Source organism: Monodon monoceros, unplaced genomic scaffold, assembly GCF_005190385.1.
Source record: "Monodon monoceros isolate NGI ecotype Baffin Bay Population unplaced genomic scaffold, NGI_Narwhal_1 Super_Scaffold_15, whole genome shotgun sequence".
NCBI lineage: Eukaryota > Metazoa > Chordata > Mammalia > Artiodactyla > Monodontidae > Monodon > Monodon monoceros.
Window position 1 is genome coordinate 58,615,952 of NW_021703771.1, and position 19,606 is coordinate 58,635,557.

The following is a 19,606-nucleotide window of genomic DNA, read 5'->3' on the forward strand; positions in this document are numbered from 1 at the left end:
CTATAAACCACGCTCTGAAATCAAACTGTTTCAACTAGAAAAAGTAATAAAATTTTCTTAGAGGAAAAAAATAATAACACTGTTTGTTTTTTTTTATCACTAGTGACCATCTGTTAGAATTTCCATTTACAAGTAACTATGATGTGTATCAATACCGTGGTAGGGAAGAAATCGATTTATACCAGCACTCAGCCTATAGCATTGTAAAGCCTTTTTAAAACGTTGTTTGGGCGTTGATGAGAGCAATAGACCCCGGAACTGTGCTCTTTATCAGAGTGATCTTTAGATGAAGAAAAATAACCATGTTCTCTAAATTTAGTTTCTATGGCAGTGAAGCAACTGAAGCTGTCAATGATTATGGGAGGAGAAATGAGGGGTGATAAAATGTGCTGAGTTAGTCCTAGGAATATCCTAGGACTTGCCTTGAAAGGAACCTCAAGGACCCTGCAGTCCATACTCTCATCTTGCAGCCAAAGCTAGCAAGTCCTAGAGAGAAGTAAATTGTTATTCAAAGTTACAATTTTTTTAATAGATACAAGCAGGAAAGGTGGTTGCCTGACAAAATTAACAATGTTTGGCTTTTCCCACATCCTGCTCTTAACAGTTATTCTTTTGGATGTCTCATGCCCACCACTGGTATTGGTTTACCAAATTTTAACTTCTGTGAACATGTTGGGAGAAAGAAGTCATTGTGAGTACAGTAATATTCTCCTTAGATGTTACCCTTCTGGTTGTACAGTAGATTTGGTATTTTAAATGCTTGTGCTTCTATGGGCTTATGCTTCTATAACCATCAATTTCAAGAAAAGTCTACGTACTTAGTCGAAATGAGCAACCAGCATCAAGTTCAAAAACTGAATATGAATGAGATGATTCAGTACTACTTGATTCCAAAACTCCATATGAGGTTTTTGGAAAAAATTAAAGAAATCTATACTATAATGAAAAACCATAAAGACTAGAAATATAAAAATGTAATTATTAAAAAACATAATGGGGGACTTCCCTGGTGGTCCAGTGGTAAAGAATCCACCTTCCAATGCAGGGGACTCGGGTTCCATCCCTGGTAGGGGAACTAAGATCCCAAGCCCCGCACCACAACTACTGAGCTCACGTGCCCTGGAGCCCGCAAGCCACAGCTAAAGAGAAGCCTGGGTGCCACCGCAACGAAAGATCCTGCATGCCTCAATGAAGACCCCGCGTGCTGCAAATAAGACCCAAAGCAGCCTAAAACATAATAAATAAAAAAATAATGAAAGTCATTACAATCATTACTAAGCATGATAAATAATGAAAAGAGGTTCCCTTAAATGCAAAACTGGAATAATTAGCAATTATTTTTCCATGTGGAAACTGGCAAATATAAGACATAGTCTGGGAATGAGTGTTAAACTAGGTTTTGAAGCTCTCTAATCAATTCTTGAATAAAAAAGGAAAAATGTGTGTGTTTATTTCCTATGCTGCAAGATTTTATTTCTTTTCATTTTTAAATCTAAGCTCTAGTCTCAGTTCTTTGGAAATTTCTACACTTAAATATCCAAATTAGAAGTGAAAGAAATTAAAGATTAATTAACTTAGAAATTAAAGATTAATCGACTTAGCCTTACATAAACACAATTTGGTCTTCAAAAGGCAGCTTTTTTTTCTTTAGGTAATTAAACAAATAAAACAAATAATCAGGTTGACTGTCACTGTTAATTGACTAGATAACTGCTGGTCAATCACCTCACTTACAGCAGAGTTTGCCCAAAAAGAGTTTATCAAAACCCCAGGCCATTACAAAATTAGCCTTAGGAGTAAAACCATTAATAATAATGAGAACACAGGAGCATGACCAGAGGGTAATTTCTAGGGAGCCCTACTCTTGAGGTGAATTTCCCTGTATTCACGACCTCTTCATCTCTACTCTTCACCTTCCCATGTGTTTATGGAAGTTAATATTTGGTAAAACTAATGCCAACAGTGAGCTTGAGACACCAAAAGAATAAAGAATAACTGTTAAAATGAGGATATGGGGAGAGCCAAGTATTGATAGCCTTAGAAGTAAAATCATAATAATGATAACGATCATCACAATAATACCAATATGTTTATTAAAGTGACGCAGGCATGTTACATGAATTGTCACATTTAATCTTTAGAGTAACTTTATGAAATCAGTGTTTTTTTTCTCCCTATTTGAAGGAAACTGGGGGAAAAACGTTTTTCAACTTCTATAAAAGCAAAGACAACAGGATCTTCTCTCAACTGTAAAGGAAGAAATTTCTTACAATATTAAATATTTATTAATAACCATAAACTGTTACATGTCTTAGAAACTTCTTTACACCTCTTTGTTTTTCTGGGGAAACCATAAACACAGTCCCCCAAATGCTACAAATTATGCAGTCAAGTTTCCCACACTTGGGGAAATCGCATGGGTCAGCACATCCAAAGGGCAACGGATAAACCTCCCCCTGGGAAAACTACCTTCGAGATCATGGTACCTCCCCTGCCAGGTATGTATTTTTTTTTTACATCTCTTATCAAACAACTCTACTGGTAGTATTTTTATTGAATATAAATAAAATAAACAAAAACCCACAGGAAATCAATTTGCTACAAATATTTGGAGCTTTTCTTGACACAAGTTTCTAAAACTGTATGTGGTTACTGAGTTCCTTGAGGAGTGTCTATATACTAAGATTGGTTCAATGGCAATGGAACATATAAAAATTTAATGTTAAAAAGTCATGGTGAGGGTGAAGAGGGGAAGTGAAATTCTGAATGAAATTGAAGAAAGTAAGTCATCTTTTTAAAATAGTATTTCTCTTTTATACTCTCTCCTCTCTCTCTCTCCACACGTACACTCAGACACAACTTAAAGTCACTCAGTTAATCTTGTTAGGCAGAATGGTAATTGTCAATCCATTTTTTCCTCCACTTTTCAGATGTTAGGAGAGGAAAACTAAACATGTTGAAAATTTAAACTTCATGTGATATAAAATGAGAGTTGGTGTCTTGTAAGGAATAACTTAGAAAAAAATGAGTAATCTGCTCTCTTCCTCAAGTATATAATCAGTGTTTAGAATTCACAGCAGCAAAAAGTTATAGAGAAAATTGCCATGATCACCTTTTGTTTTTCAAATTGTAGGTTAATTCTATGACCCCTAGTGACATTAGGGAGTGAAGGCTTTTAGGTAATTTAGACCATGATACAAACATTAACCAGTTAGTGGGTGTAAAATAGTTTGAAAACCTAATTTTAAAAAGAAAATTTATTTTCTTTTTAAAGAAGAACTGACAAATAATGTTTTATTATTGCTACTTATACTGCAGGACTGTTAAATCAGGGGAAAAAAACCTAAGGGAGTTTTTAAAAAAATCATGATTTGGGATATAAACCAGAGAAATCAAAGTGTCATTTCTATATCTCTAATATTGTTAAAAATCTTTTTTGACTAGCATAACCAATGTTTTGATTTGAAAATATTTTTCAAAATATACCTTTGTAAGGTAGGTTTTTTTGTGTGAAGAATATTTAGGAGGCCTAAATATTCCCGGAAAGGGGTTTGACCTGACCTGGGGGATCAATTTGATCCGCCTCCTACAGAGAAGAGGCCAAATATCATCCAGACAGACCATCTCCTGCTCTATTTTTCCTTCCTCTTCCTCTTTTATTTTTTTTTAAGATTTTTTCTTTTGATGTGGACCATTTTTAAAGTTTTTATTGAATTTGTCACAATACTGCTTCTGTTTTATGTTTTGTTCTTTTGGCCGTGAGGCATGTGGGATCTTAACTCCCCGACCAGGGATCGAACCCGCACCCCCTGCATTGGAAGGCAAAGTCTTAACCACTGGACCACCAGGGAAGTTCCCATTCCTCTTTAAAAATGATGTTTTAATTCAGTCTTGCAGATATTCCTGTAACAATATATTCCCCCAAGGAAATAATAAGTACTCCCAAGTAAAGGACATTAATTTTAATTCTTTGATTCACTGTGAACAACAGCAAACACTATGTGATAAAATGCATGTTATCTGAGGGGGGCAAAGTTAGGCAAACTGTTAAACTATATGGTAGCCACTTCTTAAAGCATATTTATTGTCAATTCTGAATTACCTTTTATATGAAGGAATTACCTGAAAAGTGTTTGTCTAAGGTGGTGTGAATGCTGTATGTTTCTTTGGTGGCCAAGAATGCAAAAAGAGAGATTAGAAAAAGCAACAGACCGAATCCTACTGAGTGAGTCAGAAGAGTGAGAAATGTGTAAAAAAGGACAAGGGTGACAAGGGGCCTACCAGAGTCCTGCCAACATCAGTCTCATGGCTTCAGCCCACATGATCGCCACCTCTGTTGGATCACCCATTTTAAGGTGACTCTCCATCAGTTAGAGCCATTTCCCTGACTTGGCTAGTTGGCGGTATTTCACAACAGAGCTTCTAAACCAGGAGAGCCGAAGCTTGGAATGTTCCAACAGAAAACAGAAACTTAATTAGATGATGCAAGACAGCTCTGCCCAGCTAACATGAGCTGGTGCAAAGAGATGATTGTAGGAGTTGAGTTTATTTAAAGACCCGGCCTGAAAAGGAAAGTTAAAGATTAAGACAAAATTTAAGGTATATGTGATATATGACATCAGACTTGTGAAGAGTCTTCTATGAAGTTTTGGTTAGAAGAAAGATTTCCATCTATAGGAGAAATTTTAGGTTGGGGAGCACCAGAAAAATCAGAACGTTTAAGAATATTGTGATTTAAAAAAAAAAAAAAAAAAAGAACCTAACATGCCGCAGAGCGGCTAGGCCCGTGAGCCATGGCCGCTGAGCCTGCGCGTCCGGAGCCTGTGCTCTGCAACAGGAGAGGCCACAACAGTGAGAGGCCCGCGTACCACAAAAAAAAAAAAAAAAAAAAAAAAGAATATTGTGATTTTTACGGAAGGAACATTTTAAAATTAAGAAATGCTACTCAAATATTTAATAGAAAGAAATGTTCACAGCATACATTCTCTAATGGAGAAGTTTGGTTTTTTTACTCAGCCTTTTGTCAACAGCCACTAGAATTTACAAGTTTCTGGATTTTTACCAATGATTAAAAATTATCAGAGCAGCTGGTGTTCATGAGAACTTCTAAACAAGCACACAAAGTTTTCACATGTATTGTGAAACAAAACCTTTCTAAGAAATCATCATGGTTACACAACCCTATGAAAGAATATGTCCTTAGTTTGTTGGGATTAATCCCTTTAAATATATTTTTTTATTTGAAATTTGTGAATTTTTTATTTAGATTGCATTCCAGGATGTTATTTTATTCATTTATTCATTATACTTTTGAGAACCTATTGTGTGCCTATACTTCTAGATGCTGGAGATATTACTGAAAAAGCCCCATTTAAAAAAAAAAAATCCATTCCCTCATGGAGCTTGCATTTTAGTGATTTAAGTAACTCAGGGAGCATTAGAAGAAGAATCAAATTACAGTTAGTCAAAAACCTGACAAGATTTCCTCTTTTGAGCTGGATACAGCACACATTTTTCTTTAATATAAAACCATTTTTGAAATATTGTCACTTTCTTATTTTGAGCTCCAACAACAGAAAGAACAAAATGAGGGCCTCCATTCTGAATAAATAGTGTTGAAATGTTTTGCTCCATGTGGTAAGAATTATCGGAACATGGAGAGTAACTAAAACAAAGCAAAAATTGGGGGGAAGAGTATTTATATAAGAGAGAACTGCATCAAGATACTCTTAGTGGAGCCAAGACACAAAGTTTAAACCACCGTAAAGAAATAATGCATCCAGGCTCTAAAGAAACAAATGGAGATGTGCCATTCTGAGCAGGACTAGAGCAGAGAGAGGGTGAAATGCCAATGCATTTCATTATGTGATGCTCCAAACCAGAGCTGTTTCAACTCATCAAATTAATTTATTAGGAAGCAAATTCAGTCAACCAAATGAATGTTTAGGTATGACATTTTGAATCATTAACTGTGTAATGTAAATATTTTTATCTCCTCCTGTCTTATATTTCCTCAAATTGCTTGACACACAATCACTCTTTGGATCCCACTCTTTCAGCTCACTTCTGAAGTCTTATTTCCTCTATGTCCTGACATCACCCTCTAGACTTCTGCCCCTGCAACACACACGCACACACACACATGCACACACACACGCGCGATTAAAATACATCTCCAATTTCGTCATGTATTTCATAACCACATGTTTAAGAATATCTGTATGCTGTGGGAGAGCTGTATTTGCCCAGAAAACATACATCTTTCTAATATCTATCTAATCAATTTATGCAAAAGTTAAAACTCAGTTACTGAATCTACATTTGAAAATACAATTTTTAGGAACACAGTAGAAATTGAAATCTTCCTTTTGATACCCATGTTCTCCCTAGCCAGTTATTGTGAATCTTCTGAATACTCTGAAAAGTATGATGAAATAATCTCTTTATTCCCCTACAATCCTTGTCTACTTAGAAAATTGAAACGTTTGATTTAAAGCAGATTCAGATTTGAATGCACTATTTCAGTGTTTTCAAGTACAGGTACACTTGGCTTCGCAGCATATAGATTACCTTGGAAGCATTTTCAAATGGCATGTACTCTAAATGTATGGTACTGAATTAAATAAACCCAGCTTGTGATGTAGTGATGAAAGTGACTAATCATTGTCATTTATGATTCTTTTTCACTCTGTCCTTCCTCCTTCTCCACACCTTTTGTCTCCCCCTCTCTCTCTCCCTTCCTTTCTTCCTTCCTTGTTTAATTTCTACAAGCAGAACACACCTGTAGGTAACAAGGTGTGGTTTCAGTATTTTAGAAAAAGAAGAGCATAGACTTTGGAGCAGAGGACCACCTGGAGCTAAATCTCAGCCCTGCCACTTGCCAGCTGTGCAACCTTAAGGAAGTTAGTTAACTTCTCTGTGCCTCATTTTTTATCCTTTATAAAATGTGGATAAAATTAAAGTTATCTCATAAGATTGTTAGGATTAAATGAGCTCATACTTATAAATTCCTTAAAGCTTGGCACTAGGAGGTCTTATTTAAGTACATGTTAAATAAAATAAATAAATAAGCCTAAAAACAAAACTGCTCTTCACTTAGAAATAATTTCTCTAGAAGAAAACTATGGAAAGTTAGTCAAGCCACCCAGTTTTTGTTTACCTCCTCCATCGCACCAACCTTGCCCAACAAATATATTCTATTTCAAGCAACTGAAATTGATTCCTTCTTGTCCATTTAATTCACATTTGTAAATAAAAATTCCAGAAGTTATTGTTTTCACTCCACTGGTCATTAATATAAGGCAGGATTCCTTCTGAAATTAAAAGACTTTAGAGCAGCAGAGGGGAAAGAGAGAAAAGTATAGCAAAACTGACTAACAGTGAAATAGAGGAGTGCAGAAGAAAACATTAAAAACAGCCTATAATTAAAAGCATGCAAAGAGTCCTGTTGCCCTTGGCTGACTCCAAAAACACGGTTCCAAGAGAAGTGGTCTGCTCTTAACCATAAATACAGAGGTGAAGAGCTCCAGGGCAAATCACATCAAAGGCAAAGGGAATGAGATGGTGCGAAGGGGCCCCACCCAACCTCCCAGGACGGGCTGGGTTTAATGTCATCCAGCAGACTAACCAAACCAGCAGCTTTGACCGTAAGCAAATTTTCACCAACTCTGGCAGATGAGCCTCTAAGCGGAGTTACCGGCAGTTACTCTTGAAGATCAAGGAGCACACTGAAATTAGACCTTGCATTCCCTTGTCTCTTGAGTGGTGACTGCTTGGGACCCTTGAGTTTGACTGGGATGAATAAAGCCCCTCTCAGACTTGCAGACTCCCCCTGAGGCTTTTGACATCACCCCACAAGCACTCGCTTTCTATGAGCTGCGTCATGTTGCCCTCTGACCTGATGGAAAGATCTAGTGCCTGAAAGTGTTCTGAGATAGCTATTCATTTGTAGGAAAGTTAAAATACAAATCTGTGGGCCTAGGAAATTGTTTTGAACCAGTCATTAATTCTGGAAATTTAAAATGTGAGTTTTGGGGTTTTTTTTTTATTGTTCCTTAATTCCCAATTTACTAAATCACTATTCAAATCTATGCTAAAAAAAAAAAGGACAATATGTAGCAAGAAACAAGCCAGAAGTATTTTTTAATTTACATTTACCAAGAAAGGGATAGCAATTTCCTTTGAGGTCAGGAGAAATGTAATTTCTCTGTGTAGTAGAGAAAGCTGGTTCCATAGGGTTCTGCTGACAATACAGTGCCTGTCATTCTTGGGATCAATCCCCTTAGCTATAATCAACCACCAGCTTTATTCTGAATGTACCTATTTCAGAGCAGAAAATCCTTCTAATTAATTTAAATTATGAAAACTTTCTGGCACAAAAAGACATAAAGAATAATATAACACATTTAAGTAAAGATGGTTAACTGAACACTTGATTTGCCTGGCCTCTCTCTCTCCTGAAATGCACTAACATGGTTTTTCAAAGCCTTAAACGTACAAAGAAAAAGAGAATGTTAGGGGAGAAAAGAACAGCATACTTTTGGAAACCATAAAGCATATGGATCGATGGTAACCAACTTAGCAAATCTGAGAAAACTAAATCTTAACCTGGCAATAGAGAAAGTCTATTTCTCTATTGAAAGGAGAAAAGTGACTTAAATCCAAGCATCTCCAAATGACCAAGCACAGTGAATTCCATATACCTCTGAAAGTGAAGGTGATGGGCTGGGGAGTACAGTGAAAATAGCAAGATTCTGAAAATTTAGGAAGTAGTTGGATAAAAAAATCCCCTCTCTTCTACTCACCTGCGTCAATGGCCCTCATCTGTTCCAGCCCCAAACTGAAGGCTTATTCTCCAGAAAGGGTAACAGAGCAACTCGAATCGGGGAAGGAGGTGAGGGGACCAGGCAGCATTGAGGGCAACAGCCCTGGAAGAGAAGAGGGGGAATACATAAAGTACAGACTGTCAGATTACAGTTTTGTCTCCACTAGCTTCTAGAACCCTGAGAGCTGACTTAAACTCACCAGACAGAAGATCATTCACTGGAGAATCTACTCAGCCTAAGGATGTGGATGTTGATGTTGGGCACTTCCCAATAAAACTGCCGAGTCAGGTCACCCCACAGTTCTAGTTCTAGACCCTAGAACTTCCCATTCACTCCCCAACTTTCAGTATGAATGAACTGCAAAAGATCACAAGGTATTTGAGGAAATTCTCTACTGTTCTAAAATGAAAGTCAGAGAGGGGGAAAAAAGAAAACAAATCATCAAAAAAATGCAACTTGAGGAAATGGAAGCTATCCTCAGAAAACAAAATAAAATAAAAATTTGTCTTTAATATCCTCAGAGAGCTAAGAAATAATACAGCATCTGTGAAAACTGGCAAGATGCCATAAGAAACAATCAGATAATAAAAGGAAGCTGAGAGATTAAGAATAAAATACAGTAAATGAAAAGCTCAAAAGAAGGCATAGAGAATGTTAAAAAAAAAAAACCCAAAACAAAAAACAACAAAAAACACACAAGAAAGCAAAGCAAAAAAAAGAGAGATGAAAATAAGATGCAAAATAACTATTTTTAATAACACCAAATTAGCAAAGAAGCTTCTATCCAAATAACAGAAGTTCCAGAAAAAGAAAGCAGAGTAACTTGACTGGAGAGGAGGGGAGAGTCATCAAGTAATCCAAGAAAATCTCCCAGAACTGTAGAAATGGGTCCACTGGGTCCAGGATGAAAATAAAATTATACCAAAGAACATCATCATGAAATCACTAAAACATGGGATGAAAACAATCTGAAAATTGCCTGAGAAGGGAAAAAAATTGTGTAAAAAAAGTGAGAATTGGATTGAGTCAAATTTCCCAGTAGCTCACTGGCATGAAGTCATTAGAGCAAAGCCATCAAATTTCTTAAGGAAAATTATTTCCAACCAAAAAATTTACACCCAGCCAAATGACCAATTAAGGATAAGGTGACCAATAAAGAATTTCCAGATTTGCAAAATCTCAAAAACTTATCTCCTATGCATCTTTTCTCAAAAATATTCTGGAGGAAATAAAGCAAGAGCCATGAATCAGGGTCTCAGATGTGGGAGAGACAAAGGGAGAGCCCTCCAAGAGTTGGATGGGGAGAGATTCAGAGATGATGACTCTGTCATAGAAAGGAATCAGTCCACATGGGCATGGAACAGAAGACTCCAGGAGAACTTCCAAAACTCTGAAACTGATGGGGTACCTGTTGTGTTGGAGGTTTTGAGAGAAAATTTAGACTTCTGAGAGTTTAAAGATAGATATGTGCCGCATACATAGAAAACTAAACGAATAACACACATAAAGCAAAAGTTAAGAATTTTAGCTTTTACAGTTAGGTCTGTGATTGATCTGAATTAATTTTTGTGTATGGTGTGAGATAAGGATCTAAATTCTTTTTTAAAATTATTTATTTTTAGTGTTTTGGCTGTGTTGGGTCTTAGTTGCGGCACGCGGGATCGTCTGTGAGGCATGTGGGATCTTTTTTTTTATGTTGTTGTGGTGCACGGGCTCCAGAGAGAGTGGGCTCTGTAGTTTGCGGCACGCAGGCTCTCTAGTTGAGGCGCCCGGGCTTAGTAGTTGTGGTGCGTGGGCTTAGTTGCCCTGAGGCATGTGGGATCTTATTTCCCCAACCAGGGATCGAAACTGTGTCCCCTGCACTGGAAGGCAGATTCTTTACCACTGGACCACCAGGGAAGTCCTAAAACTCCTCTTCTTGCATGCAGATAGATATTCAATTGTCCCAGTATTGTTTATTGAAAGGCCTAGCCTTTCTCCCCAAGGAATTGCCTTGGCACCTTTGTTGAAAATCAATTCACCATAAGTGTAAAGGATACTACATTATCTTGATTACTGCAGGCTGATACTACCTTTTGAAATCAAGAATTCTAAATTCTCCAACTTTCTTTTCTTTTTCTAAATTGTTCTAGCTATCCTGGTCTTTTGCATTTCCATATATATTTTCGGATTGGTTCATCAATTTTTGCAAATCTTCTGCTAGGGAAAATTGGGAGAGAATTGCCATCTTAATATTAAGTCTTTCAATCCATAAACATGAAATGTCTTTCCATTTATTTAGATCTTTTGTAAATTTTCTCAGCCAAGTTTTATATTTTTTCTTCTACCTATCTTGCTCTTCTTTCATTAAGTTTATTCCTAAGTATTTAATTCTTTTTAATGAAATTATGAATGAACTTGTGTTCTTAATTTTATTTGCAAATTGTTGGTAGTATATAAAAATAAAATCAATTTTTATGTATTGATGTTGTATCCAACATTGCTGGACATGCTTATTAGTTCTAATGGAATCCTTGGGTTTTCTGAATACAGAGTCATGTCACCTGAATAAATAAAATTTTACTTCTTTCTTTTCAAACTGGATGCCTTTCATTTTCTTGCTAGAACCTCCAATGCAATGTTGAATAGAAGTAATAAGAGTGGATATCCTTGCCTTGTTTCTGATTACAAGGAAGGAACATTCAGTCTTTCATCATTAAGTACAATGTTAGCTATAGGTTTTTCACAGATGCCCTTTATCAAGTTAAGGAAGTTTCCTTCTATTTCTAATTTGTTGAGATATTTTTTTCATAAATGGTATTAATTTTGCCAAATATTTTTTCTGTAACTATTGAAATGACCATATGGTGTTTTGTCCAGGTTTATGGTTGCTTTTAGGGAGAGGATTCTTTTTTCTTTTTTTTGCGGTACGCGTGCCTCTCACTGTTGTGGCCTCTCCCGTTGCGGAGCACAGGCTCCGGACACACAGGCTCAGCGGCCATGGCACACGGACCCAGCCGCTCCGCGGCATGTGGGATCTTTGCGGACCGGGGCACGAACCCGTGTCCCCTGCATCGGCAGGCGGACTCTCAACCACTGCGCCACCAGGGAAGCCCTCAGTTTAAAAAACTGTCTATATTCCAACTAGAACATATATTCTATTAAGAGCTAGGAATTTGTTCTGACTAGCTCACTGCTGTGACCCAAAGACAGCAGTTCATGTCCTGGCAAACACTTAATGTCCAAGAAATATTTGTAGAATTCATAACGGAGTAGATGAAATTTTAGCCTGAGTTTCAGTCACATTATCTTGATAAGATCTTCCTCTATTACACTCTATCTCCCCAAAGCTTTCGTAATTCCCAGTAGTATGAAGCCTCAGTTCTCCATATTTGGAGGTGAAGTGTGCCATGCTCTCCCTCCAGTTCATTTCTATTCTTCTTAACGTCTATAGCAGTATTCTAACTCTTTATCGTTAAAATTTTTGGCTAGTGAAATTCCCTGAGTTTCCCATTTTTCTAGAAATAGTTTGTTTTGGCCCAAGTTTGATCTCTTATTTACTTCTTAAATCTTATTTTGATAGAAAAAAATCCTCCATATTGGAACTAACACTTTTCAGGTCTCTGAAACCAGAAAAGGGGTATAAATTTCACAACTTCACCCATTTATTTGGGCTCAGCATCTCCTCCATCACCTCACCTAATTTTTAAACTTAGGCATTGTAAACCCTGTTCCTTATAAAGTTAAATTTGAAAATACAGACTCCTACACCTAGTAACATTAGAAAACTCCAAAAAGAAAACTAAATACAAGGCTTTAAAAATTTTTATTCCTCCTTGCATATTTAGCCAAAATGGTCTTTTAATGTTAAAGTTCCACAAAAAGATTATGTTTATTTGGCTATTCTTCATTAAAAAAAAGTTGTGTTTTTTATTTTAAGTATTAAAGTGAAGAATGCTCATTTCCAAAAGCAAGAATGTGACCTAATTAGACTTATTCCTTGCTTTCGTCTTACAGATTTTTGTTGTGCCAGAGAACACCAATTAAAGCATGTCCATTTATTGTATTAAAAAGAATGCAAGGAACAGTTGGCTTTTCATGTAAGCAATATTGCCCTGAGAAATGCTACCAGGAAATATTTACTTGAACAGAGTATGGAGAAGAAGGTTATTTCTATCCCTGGAGCATAGGGATGTTTTAAATATGTCATGAGACTGCTATTTGGCTGACTAAAGTCAGATCTCCACATGACAAATGCACCAAGCCAATTGCACTAGAAAATGTTTGCTGGTTTTAGATTAATTCAGCTGTCAGGGTGGTGGAGAGATACAACAGAGAATCAAAAGTCACTTAGAATCAACAGCATGCCTACCAAAATAGAATAAATGTTTAGTTCTCCAGGGTTTTTTTTCATAATACAGAAAATATAAAAAGAAAATATGAACCCATTGCCCACAGTATATTCTAAAGATGAGGATACTATTATTGTTATTGTCACTTTCAGTGGAACAGTTAATATAATTCATAATTACATATAAAATATCCAAAATTCTCCTTTCCTGGAGATAGTCATATGTTGTTTTATTAAAACCAACTCACCTCTTCTGAAATGAGTTTAAACAGTTTTCAGTTCACTAGAGAGATTTTTCAGGTGCACACAGGGGCAAATGGAAACAGGTATGTAAACATACATGGAGGGAAGGGGGAGGAAGGGAGAGTAGATCAGCACACCTTTCATTCCTCCGTCTACCTGCTGCCCAGAGATCAAGCTGTCATGCGTGTATCTTTTCAGCACATGGAAGAGCTTTCACTAAGTTGGTACAAAACCTAAGTGCATGTAATTTTCCTGGAGGAAAGTTCCCCAGTGTACCTGTGCCTGCAGATGCCATTCCAGTAGGTTTTCAGGCTACTGTCCTCCAGGAAATATGAACTAAATTAATTTTAGATGAGCTAATGTAAGACTTATACAGAAACTAGAGCAATCAGCAATGTTTTGCGGGCCAGTAGGGTCAACAGCCACTGAGAAGACAGAGACTTCCAGGTCTCAGTGGAAGTTGAGGAGGGAAAGTCTGTGTTGATCTTTAGAGAATCCCTAAACTTGAAGGAGGAAGATGAACTTGGGTTGGTTTTCTTTACTTATTCATTTTATATATACTATACATATGTACGTATAGTATATAATGAGAGATAGCAAGGTTATTGAAGGAATGGATTATTGCAGCTGAAAAGGGAAAAAGGTCATAAGACAAGGCCAGGGATACAATAGGACTGTAAACCCTTTTACTGAGATATCTGAACACTTAGGTCCCTGGGCTCCTGCCTCCACCAATTATAAGCCTGAGGGCATCGCAAGATGTTTTTTTCTTAGGGTATCTTTTTTTTTTTTTTTTTGGCGGTACGCGGGCCTCTCACTGTTGTGGCCTCTTCCATTGCGGAGCACAGGCTCCGGACGCGCAGGCTCAGCGGCCATGGCTCACGGGCCTAGCCGCTCCATGGCATGTGGGATCGTCCCGTGTCCCCTGCATCGGCAGGCGGACTCTCAACCACTGCGCCACCAGGGAAGCCTTCTTAGGGTATCTTTTGACACACAAGAGAAAGGGGTTAATTTCCTGATCCAAGGGGTAGAGTCCCTTACTCCTACTCATATTTGCGTCCAACAAATCTTTCTCCTAGCTCTGTCTCCCCTTTTAAACTGGGAGTCCTAGAACATGAGTGCCCATTGAAAACCCTTCTTCGCTAATTATACTCACTCAGCTGCTATCTTCAACCTGAAAATGATAAATATGTATCAACTGACTACAGACTGGTCACTCAATAAATGTTTTGGGGATGAAGAGTAAAGGGTGAAGGATAAAAATACAAACATGAAACTCAATCCCTAACTGAACAAACTCATTCTGTTTGGAATTTTTAAAATTCCAAATGTTTTTGACTGGTAAAACATCTATATCCATAATGTATGCTGTTGTGTACAGGATTTAATACCATATTCTGTATCAGAAAGCCAACAGATAACTGGGTAAATTTTTTTGTGTGTTTCTTTTGTTTCTTTTTTTTTGTATGTTCTGGATACAAATTCACAATCATTAGTTTCTCTATTCATAACTTGTTTTCCAGTTATGAACCTACCAACTCTTTCACCTGTTAGCTTTTAAATTTATTTATTGATTGATTGATTTTTGGCTGTGTTGGGTCTTCGTTGCTGTGCGAGGGCTTTCTCCAGTTGCGGCGAGCGGGGTCCACTCTTAATCGCGGTGCGCGGGCCTCTCACTATCGCGGCCTCTCTTGTTGTGGAGCACAGGCTCCAGACACGCAGGGTCAGTAATTGTGGCTCACAGGCCTAGTTGCTCCACGGCATGTGGGATCTTCCCAGACCAGGGCACGAACCCGTGTCCCCTGCATTGGCAGGCAGATTCTTAACCTCTGCGCCACCAGGGAAGCCCTGTTAGCTTTTAAATCATTTGTAACTGGGGAAATGTCTTGAACTCAAGTATAATATAAAAGAATTATAATCAGTGCCTGCTCTGGACATATGGCTTCATTTAGAGAGTTTACAGTTATTAAACTTTATGAAAAATATAATCGAAGTAATATGAACATAGAATAAAGTTTATATGAGTGTTTGTAAATCTCTTTAAATGTATTAAAAACAACCTATAGTGATTTTCTCAAATGTAAACAATGTTGATTTTCAAATGTCAAAAGTTGCTCTTACAATCATGTTCTTTCTTCAAATGGAGCCAAATGGTGTAGTAATCAACACTGTGCAATATTATTTTAAACAAAATCTAAGGCTGCAAACAAAAAGTATCTTATTATTTCTATTCTTCTTTAAAGGTTAAACGTCTCAACTCTGTCATTTATTGGTTTAAAGTACGCGTTTCAATATTTAGATATATTATTTCTTGGACTAGTTAACTGATTTTTTTTCCTGTGAAATCTCTTCTTTACACATCATCAACTGAATCAAATTAGATATCAAATAATGTGGCCTACAAAATTAAAAAAACGATATAATTCTGAGGGTGTTTTTACTAGGAATAAATAAGCACATCATTTAATGTTTGGGGTTCTGCTTTAGAGAAAAAGCATGTTATTACATGTGAAACTAAAATATGTATTAATTCTGTGTCAAGCTTATTCCATTTATCCTATATAAGCTTGCTTTTTAAACATACATGTATTTAAGAACAATAATACCAACAAATATCCCCAAAATTATAAACCACTTAAAACAAGTTTTCTAATCTACCAATGCTAAGATTTAAATGAATCTCTGTAAGCATGGCCAAACGTACCCATAGGCACATACTTCTACGGGAGCCAAAAAGCATAGCTCAAAGGGATTTAAAATGAAGGCGGGCATCATGGCACATAGGCTGTTGAACTGATGTCATCAGGCAGGTCTTAGGACTGAAAGATGAGTCATTCTACTCACTGAAGCTTTCCACTGAAACAATCACCTGTTTTCCTGAAAGATCCTTTACTGAACTTAAGAGGAAGCAATCCCTTTCTCTGCTGAACACATTGGGGAAAGCACGGTCCACAGAAGAAATTCCTGTTTTGAAGTTTTGGAGCCAAGAAAACCAGAGAAAAGCTGGAGCAGTCAGCAGGTGTAAACAGGAGGCAACACAAAGCAATAAGCAATTGAATTCAGAATAGGATCCAGAGCAAGAGGAATACGCAACCACTATATTAGCATCTTCCTCAGGAATCATTGAAACAACTGAAGAAAATGCTAGATTCCCCAAACGACCTAGGATGGGGATTCAAACTATTTTATTTAGAAAACATTCTGGAAAGGTGTAAACCAAACTGTTAAACACTTTTTATTGGGAAGGGGGATATTGTTTTTTACCTTCTATATTGTTACATCGTTTAAAAATAAGCATGAATTATCTTTATAAACATGAAAATCAGTAAAGATATTTTCATGATCATTTTTATGTATTGGTTTAAAATCATAACATAGTGAAAATCTAGCTGCTGGTGTTTTTTTATTTTTAACTATTTATTTGGTTGTGCCGGGTCTTAGTTGCAGCAGGCAGGTTCCGTAGATGCAGCTCATCAGCTCCTTAGTTGCAGCAAGCATGTGGGATCTAGTTCCCTGAACAGGGATCAAACCCGGGCCGCCTGCATTGGGAGTGCGGAGTCTTATCCACTGTGCCACCAGGGAAGTCCCGATGGTGTTGTTTAGAAGGTATAAACTTTGTCATTCTGACTCTCTCTGCTGGCTGGCCAACAGGACCAATGAAGCAACCTTCATCCCTGCCACATATTCTAGGAGACTCTGGTGGGGAGCAGAACAACAGCATCTCTTCATTAGAGACTGTCAGTTGCAGAGGAAGGACCATATTGCTGGTCATTTCTTGGTCTGGAGGGAATCAGGTGACTCTTGGTAAAGACGGTTCTTCCTGGAGAATTCTTAGTGTGAAGGCACTCAGAATATGTCACCCAATGTTCTCCTGAGGCCCATCAATGGTATCTCATGCATGGTTGTTTTTAACCTTACATTTGATAAATGGATTAAGAGCCTCAGTTTACCAAGCAACAAAGCCTCAGGTCTTCCCTTCTTGTGTCTGTCTGGGATTTTCCAGGAAACAGAAGGAGTGTGTTATGTGCAGTCAGAGCTAGCTCACTGGTCACTTAATACCAGTAAATGCTTTGCCTTCAGGAAAGGCATCTGCCCCACAGCCACGCTAGGAGACACACGGGGTGATACTGACTCCAGTGCGATCTTCTCGGGGCCCACTTTCCCCTGCAGATGCCAGAGCTCTTCTTTCCTGCCTCTTGGTCCATGGAGTTTCAGTGGTGCCGGCTGCCTCAGCTAAGGGATGCCCACAGCTGTGTGAATCAGAACCTGGCTTCTGCTAACCTGGGACAGATTTCATGCTCCCATTTCTGCCATCTCCTGCCTGAGATCTTAGCTCCCTGCAATATGCCTCCTGATACCCAGGGTTGACCACTTTCTCTCTGCCATTTGGAAAGCACTGTCCTCTCCCTGTGTCCAGCTCTTTCAAAGAGAAGTTCTCACAGTCGAGAAATAGCCCCGGTGGCAATTTATACTGTTCTTCTCTTTTGTCCCTGTGGCAGCCTCACGTTGTAAAATACACCAGTCAAGCACTGTTACTGAGTCTAACTGCCACACCGTTTACTACTGGATATTTTCCCCCAAAGGCTCCTCTTGTGCTTTCCTGCCATCTGTCTCCACTTCTACACTCACCATCCCCCTCACCGTACTCCGTCTGTCCATTGGCATATCTCCACTCGACTAAACCCAAACTCTGAACTAATTTTAAGGTCTTTGGTAGGGGTGTTATGTAAATGAAAGCATGTGGCTAATTGCCTTCTAACATTCTGTGACAGAGAAGCTTTGAGGATCTGTTTGGCGATGTACAAACACACCCTCCAGAAAGATGTCAACTGTGGTCAGAGGTAGATTTACCATGTTGTTAATGAATCTTAATCTTTAGGGCCTCTCACCGTACCCGTTCTAAGGCTTGCTGTGTTCTCTGGATGACTAGAGAAGGAGTGGCCCTAGCCATGAGCAGGAAGCAGGAAGTACTGCCCAGCCTGGTGGTCACCCTCTACAACCTGATGGTGGTACTGGGACTGCACTGGTACTAGCGGCTACCAGGAATACTACTGTATTATCCTGGGACTCCAGATATAACCTCAGGCCTCCAGACCCTATCTTTGAGCCCAACGAGATGTCTCCCTGCTTATGGGCAACTATGACCGAGAATTCAGGAATATTTTCTGTCCATCATTTCAGGTACTGCCCACTGGGAAGAGGGAGCAGCAAAGACCTAATAAAAGTGAACCATCTGCTGTGGCAGGGGTTATCAGGGTCCATATCCAGTGATATTGGAGTTTTCTTATAATTTTCTTGACCAATGCCTGAGAAAGAAACTCAGATGTGGCATTACCGGTAACGAATGAAGAAATTGCAAGAAAGCTTTCTGATCACTCAATTTCCATCAGTCATGATAGAGGAAAGAATGAACTATATTTCTAGTCTTTCTAGAAAAAGTATTACAAAAAATGTTCATATGAAGAGATAAAAGTGTATGCAGCCTGAAAATGCAGGAAAAAAAGTTATACAAGTGTTAGGCAGATTATTGTCATCATAAATCATCAACATCACTTATTGTGTTGTGCTATTTCTCTTTTTAAAATATAGTAATTTTTTGTGATTTATTTTCTCATTCTAAATACTCACAATTCACAGTTTATTTTTGTATTCATAATTTTGTGTCCTTGTTCTTAAAGAAGGCCTATCCACCTGGCACTAGTCTGTTCAACACAAGCTGTCGTCTGGTTCCCATTCAGGCTGTGACTTAGCAAGGGCTGACCCTGCAGGGACAGATGCAGAAGACAGAAGTGTTTTTAATTTTGACGAGGTTTAAATTAATTAAGTCAATTGACCACAAATGTAATAATTTATATCAGGACTCTCAAGTCTCTTCCACTGATCTATATGTCCATTCTTGAGCCAATATCACATTGTCTTGATTACTGTGCCTTTGTAGTAAGCTTAGAAATCAGGTAGAAGTGCACCAATGTTATTTTTCTTTTTCAAAATGTTTTGGCTACTCCATGACTTTTGCATTTTCATATAAATTTTAGGATCAGCCTGTCAATTTCTATAAAAATTCCAGTTGGTATTTTGACTGAGATTGCATTGAGTTTATAGATACATTTGGAGATAACTTGCAATATTGAGCTTTCAACCAATCAACACAAACTATATCTCCATTTATTTAGATATCTTCAATTTCTCTCAGCAATATTTTATAGTT

General features: G+C 37.8%; 1 non-coding gene across 1 annotated transcript; it reads right to left on the reverse strand.

The window, feature by feature from the left end:
- Window positions 1-2,341: 2,341 nt before the first annotated feature.
- LOC114896388 lies at window positions 2,342-2,506 on the reverse strand. Its single transcript, XR_003793769.1, has one exon. It is a non-coding gene; the product is annotated as a U1 spliceosomal RNA (small nuclear RNA).
- Window positions 2,507-19,606: the final 17,100 nt, after the last annotated feature.